Genomic DNA, 6,205 nt, shown 5'->3' on the forward strand with positions numbered 1-6,205 from the left:
CTTTTTAAAAAGTAATAAAACCTTTAAATATCATCACTTACTGTCTTTTAAGAATCCAAAAACGAAATAAATTCACATATAATCACTCTAAAATGCTTTAAAAGTAGGAGATAATAAAACAGGCCCCACGAAGTAAATTTTCTTCTATTTTAAAAATTATTCTGAAAGCCTTGTGTTGGCTGGTCACACCTGTAATCCTATCTAATCTGGATATCTACTCAGGAGCCTGAGATCTGTGGATAACATTCCGGAGCCAATAAGGTCCAAAAAACAAAAACAAAAACAAAAACAAAAAGAACAACTTCATGAAATTATTTTTCAAAATTTTTAATGAACTAGCAAAAAGCCAGGAATGGAGATGTAGCTCATATAGTAGCTCAACAAGCTAGATAGGAAAGGCCTTGCAAGACCTTGAAGCCCTGATTTTAACTCTGAGCACTCCAACACACATGCATTGGGTGCGTTTGCATGCTCACGTATGTTTGCTGGTGCGCTGCCGAGATCACACACACACACACACACACACACACACATTCAAATTACCTTCATATCAGTGTTCTGCATTAATTTCTTTGTTAACGATAATATATGGGTAAAATAGAGGAAATGAACTCTTCCATCTCAGAACATTTTTATATGTTTTTTATTGTAATAATACTGTGCAGAGGGGTCACATTTACATGAGGAAGGAAATTAGTACATTTTCTAACAAGCATTGTTACCTCCTCCTTTATATTTCCCCTACTATCCTTTCCCTCCCACCTCCACAAATACACTCCCCTCCCCATTTTCTATCCCCCTGCCTAAATTGTAAAGTTCATTTTTCAACATAGTGTCTTGTGCATCTCATGGTTACAATTGGTTAAACTGCATCCCTATTTGAGCATTTTTCGCTTCCTCTCCCCAAATTTCCTACAAGATGTAGTGCACCAACTTCAAATACAGAGAAAACAGGGGTTATAGTGTGGGGGAGGAACATACAAAGAAACAAAAATAAATGACATCGTACATTATAAATAAGTTAGAAACAATAGCAAGAAACATAAAACCACTTGTGTCCCTATCTTGGGGTTCAATTCCCTTAACATCATCTTGTCTGGTATTATGCACATATCGTTTGAGCTTTTCTGCTTATCCCAGATATATATTCGTTATTGAAAATAAGGGAAACCATGGGACTTATGTTTTTTGGACTTGGATTACTTCACTCAATAAATTTTTTTCCAAGTCTTTCTATTTCCTAACAAATTTGGAGATGTCATTTTTTCTGATAGAGGCATAGAATTCCATTGTGTATATATACCACATTTTCTTGATCCATTCATCTAATGGGGGCATCTGGGTTAGTTCCATATCTTAGCTATGGTAAATAATGCTGCAATAAACATAGTTGTCCTGCTGGTTTTAGTATGGTCTTGTTTGTGATCATTTGGGTAAATCCCCAAAAGTGGGATTGCTGTGTCATAGGGGAGCTTTATGTAGAGTCTTTTGAGGAACCTCCATAATGCTTTCCAAAGTAATTGAACAAGTTTACACTCCCACCAAGAATGCAGTGCTGTTCCCTGGGGGCCACATCCCTTCCAGCATCTGTTTTTGTAAAAATATGGAATATTCCACGAATTTGCATGTCATCCTTGCACAGGGGCTATGCTAATCTTCTCTGTATCATTCCAATATTAGTGTATGTGATGCTGAATTGAGCAAAGAACTTTTTTTATATATAAAGTATACTTTTATTGATTTTATTAAACTAGTAAGTTTTTATTAAACTAGTAAGTTCAAAACTAGTAAGTTCAAAAGAATTGTTGTGTAATTTTAGAACCATATATTTCTTACATAAGCACACTTTTAAGAATAAAATCAAGACTGACATGTCAAAACAAAATAATTCCAGATATTTGTTGTTCAAGAAATGTGTAGGACATTGCCCCATTAGTTAGGAAATGGAAAAACTTGGAAAAAATTATATTAAGTGAAGTAAGCCAGGCCCAAAGAAACATAGGTCCCATGGTTTCCCTTATTTGTAATATCTAGTATATGTATGAGTCAAGCGGAAAAGGTCAGATAATGTGATGTCAGGAAAATGAACCCTTAGATGTGTATTTTAATGTTTTTTTCTTTCATGCATGTGTTTCTAACGCATTTATAAGATTATCTCTTTGTTGCTTTGTATGTCCTTCCCCCTGCTTTCACTATATTTGATTTCAGTATAACTTGTGGAGGAGATGGGGAAAAACCAGTTGTTTAAGGATACAGATGGACCTGTGGCAACAATGAGAAGTACAAGTTGTCATGTCCAAAATGAGCTTTACAACGTAGGTGCGGGGGGGGAGGGGAAGGGGGGGAAGGAGAAGGATTGGGATTGGGGGAGAGGGGGGAGGCTGGGAAGGGATGTGAAGGGTAAACAAAGGAGGAGGCTGCAATGCTTGGTAAGAAATGTACACATTATCCTGCCCATGTAATTGTAACTCCTCTGTACAGTATGTTCACAAATAAAATTAAATTAAATTAAAATAAATAAAATAAAATAAAAAATAAAAAAAGAAATGTGCAGGAAGAGGAATTCAATTATTCTATAAAAGGCACCTGTCATAATGAACACTCTAGCAAGTGTTAAGTTTTGTTAAAAGTTTTAATGTTTTACATATGTTTAATTTTGGGATTTTGCTTATATATGCCAAAATTTGGATTGTTTGGGAAGTATAAAACTTTTCTATAAAGTATTTAAGATTTATGGTAGCAGATATTAACTACTAAATACTTACATTTCAGAGTTTATAGAAACCTTATTAATGAGAAGTTGCAAAGTCTTTGTGTAAAGAAGTAGATTGAAGAGTTAAGACTATGTTAACTACACAGTTTCTGTTAAAACATTAGGGCTAACTTCCTTTATATGTTAGTGAGGAAAAAATGATGATGTAAGTCATAAACAAATGATGAGATGAGCCATAAATAGTCATCTTAGTGGGAAACTTTAAGAGTATGCATATTCTATAAAACTCTGGTTGAACATCAATACCTTAGCCAGTGTTAAATGTACAGATATTTGAAAAAATAATAAAATCTAATATTTCTACACTTCAAATACTGAAAATACTGATAATTGTTTTGTTTTTTATTTTATTAATCATTAATATTTAATTATTGGTTTTCTTTATTTGTAGCATTGTTTTCCTTGTTGTAATATAATACAACATTTGGTAAGTCATCATTAGGAGGTACTTTGAGAAGCTTACTGGGATCGCCAATCCAGGTTTTATAGGTGCATGTGAATTTACAAAGACGAAAATTAAAAACAAAATATTTATTAAAAAATGATCAAGTAGAGTCTGAATCAGGAGTGTTGATAAATGTCCACACCTGAATGCTTAGCCCTAGGCTGAAGCAGCGGTATTACTGAGTTAAAGCCATAAACTTGAGAGACATTTTGTTGTTTATTTTTTTTGATTTTGGTGGTCATGGGGCTTGAACTCTGGGGCCTGAGTGCTGTACCTCAGCTCAAGGCTAGCAGTACCACTGAGGCACAGTACCACTTCCATCTTTTTCTGCTTATGTGGTGCTGAGGAATGAAACCAAGGTCTTCATGAATGCAAAGCAACACTCTACCACTGATCCACCTTCCCAGCACCTGAGAGACTATATTTTAAAAAATCATTTAAACAACATTTGATTTCTGCTTTGGGTTATGTTATGAAATATATGAATACTTTTTATATTTTTGTGAATTTTAATACTTCTAAATTTATACTAACTTTAGCCACTTCATCCTTTTCAAAGTCATGAAATATCTCTGAGTGTTTGTTTTTGTGAAGATTGTTTTTGCATTTATAATTTCTTCTGAGTCACTCTTATTTTTCTCAAAATAACTTTATATTTCATGTTGATTTGTTGTCATACATCAAATATCTTCAAATGTACAAGTAGAGTCTAAAGATAGCAGTATGAATATTCTCATACAGCTCTTGTTTATCTGTTATGCACTTTCAGTATTATGATATTCCTCTCTCACTCTCACACTCTCTCATTTCCTCTCTTTCACTTATATGCTCCATGTCTGCTACTTAGAATTTCTGCTGGTCTACTATTATCATTCAGGATCCAGGGGTTTTGTGTGAACATGATAGCGACCATCACTTACCCTTGCATTCTTTAAGAGTTATAACAGTGATGTGATATTATTCTCTAACATTTAAATGGCAAAACAACAAATCTATTAATTCCTTTTCAATTTTACTACTATTATAAATTTTATCACATAGCAATCATTGGGATGGATAAAAGACAGTGACCTGTGTCTTAAAAAGTTCTTTTTCTTTTACAAACCAACTTTTTCTTTTATTATCAGTAAGTACATGCAATGAAAACAAAGCTATACTATGGAAAGTAGACTAAAGATGTTCCCAAGGATAAAAACAAAGGACTGGGGGAAGTGAGTACAAAGGATGCCCATTTATCATGTACACTTTGTGAGAATGACAATGTGCTGGGATTTATAGATTAAATCACTGAACAACTGATATATATATATATATATGCACATATATTTAGATATCTATATTTATTTACATATGCATATATGTGTGTATATTTCCTTATACATGTACACATGTATGTTACTATACTCACATACATATACACATGTATACATGCACACATGGAGAAAGACACATAATTACAGCCAATACAAGTTTCATTACTTGCTGAATATGCCTTAGACAGAATGCTTGGCACAATATATATTGAAGATGTATTTGTCTCTAAGAGTTTTTTTTTACCACTCCTCTTATCTCTTAAATCTGGTAGGTTTAGAGAGATTCGACTTACAAAATGCAGTACAAGTGACAGCAAAATACTCGGAAGTCTCAGTAAGTATAGGTCATGTGTTGTCTCCCTGCTCCCTATGGGATATTTGCTCTTGTAAACACTCTAAACAACCAAAGTAGCTGGAGAAAACCCTGGTAAAGAATAAAGTATAAGGCTTTAAATGGCATTCTTACTTGAGCTTTTTCCAACAGCCAGCATGAATTCCTAAGCAGATGAGTGAGTCCTCAGAAAACTGGACTCTACATATACATTTAACCAACCTATATGAAAAGTTCTATGACAGAAATGCTGACTGAGGTCCTGCTGATTTGCTGGCCAAGAAAATAAGAAAAAAAGAAAGTACTTTTTAATGTTTTAAAGTTTGAGAATAATTTGTAATCTGTCAATAAATGTGTAGAACACAATTATACCAACTGACAGAAAAATGATGGCGTTTCATTTATGTGCTTTTGGACATGGAGAGTGGTTTTATGTGTGTCTACACGAGCAGAATAAGCATAAATGAAGCCAGCATTTCTTTATTTAAGATATAAAGAAAGGATACAGGTTGACCCATTGGAACAATGAGATGTACAAGACACTCGACCAGAGTGGGAGGTGAAGGAGGGAGGTGGGGAGGTGTGAAGGGAAGGGATGGTAGGGGAACAACAAAGGAGGGGGTAACAATGCTCAATAAGAAATGTACTCATTACATTATGTAACTGTAACCCTTCTGTACAGTATATTTACAACAAAAATATATATTAAAAAGATACAAGGAAAACTTCTACACTTATATGAAGTTGTATTTGTCACTCAATATCAGTAAGGTATTGGTTTTAGGACCACAGGCTTATTACTTTTGATAATCAAAATCTCTACGTGAACACAATATATTATTTAAGTTAGAATCTGCCCACAAGCTAGTGCAGTGAAATTGCTATGAGAATTTTTACTACATTCTATGTTTGTAATGAAAAATAAAAGTATATGCACTATCAACAGATACAAATTTTATTCAGATAAATTTTGTCTGCAGTTTGTGGATGGAATTGGGAAAGCAATTTTGAAAAACAAATTTCATCAAAAAGACTAGTCTGAAAATTTTAACAAGGAGCTAATACAACATCATTGAATAATATGGAACTCCAAAGAGAAGTACTTGCAGTGAGACAATATCAGAAAGTGTATCAACTCAAGGACTTTTTAGAAATGCAGCTGCTAGATTTCTCCTGGAGAGCTTTCATAACACTTTGTGAAGCACAAGTCAGAACCTCACTGAAGTGTAGATGGTTTTCCCTCAACTTTCTGTCATGTTCAGTCATTATTAATCAACATATAGCTAGTCTTCAATAATCCTTTAATAAAATGTTGATGGAGTGTTTATATGCAGAAAGGCTGG

At 33.8% G+C, this 6,205-nt stretch overlaps 1 non-coding gene across 1 annotated transcript; it reads right to left on the reverse strand.

The window, feature by feature from the left end:
• Positions 1-1,597: 1,597 nt before the first annotated feature.
• On the reverse strand, positions 1,598-1,704 carry LOC138825533 (U6 spliceosomal RNA). Its single transcript, XR_011371427.1, has one exon. It is a non-coding gene; the product is annotated as a U6 spliceosomal RNA (small nuclear RNA).
• Positions 1,705-6,205: the final 4,501 nt, after the last annotated feature.

Source organism: Dipodomys merriami, unplaced genomic scaffold (genome assembly GCF_024711535.1).
Source record: "Dipodomys merriami isolate MVZ:Mamm:240054 unplaced genomic scaffold, mDipMer1.0.p SCAF_1378, whole genome shotgun sequence".
NCBI lineage: Eukaryota > Metazoa > Chordata > Mammalia > Rodentia > Heteromyidae > Dipodomys > Dipodomys merriami.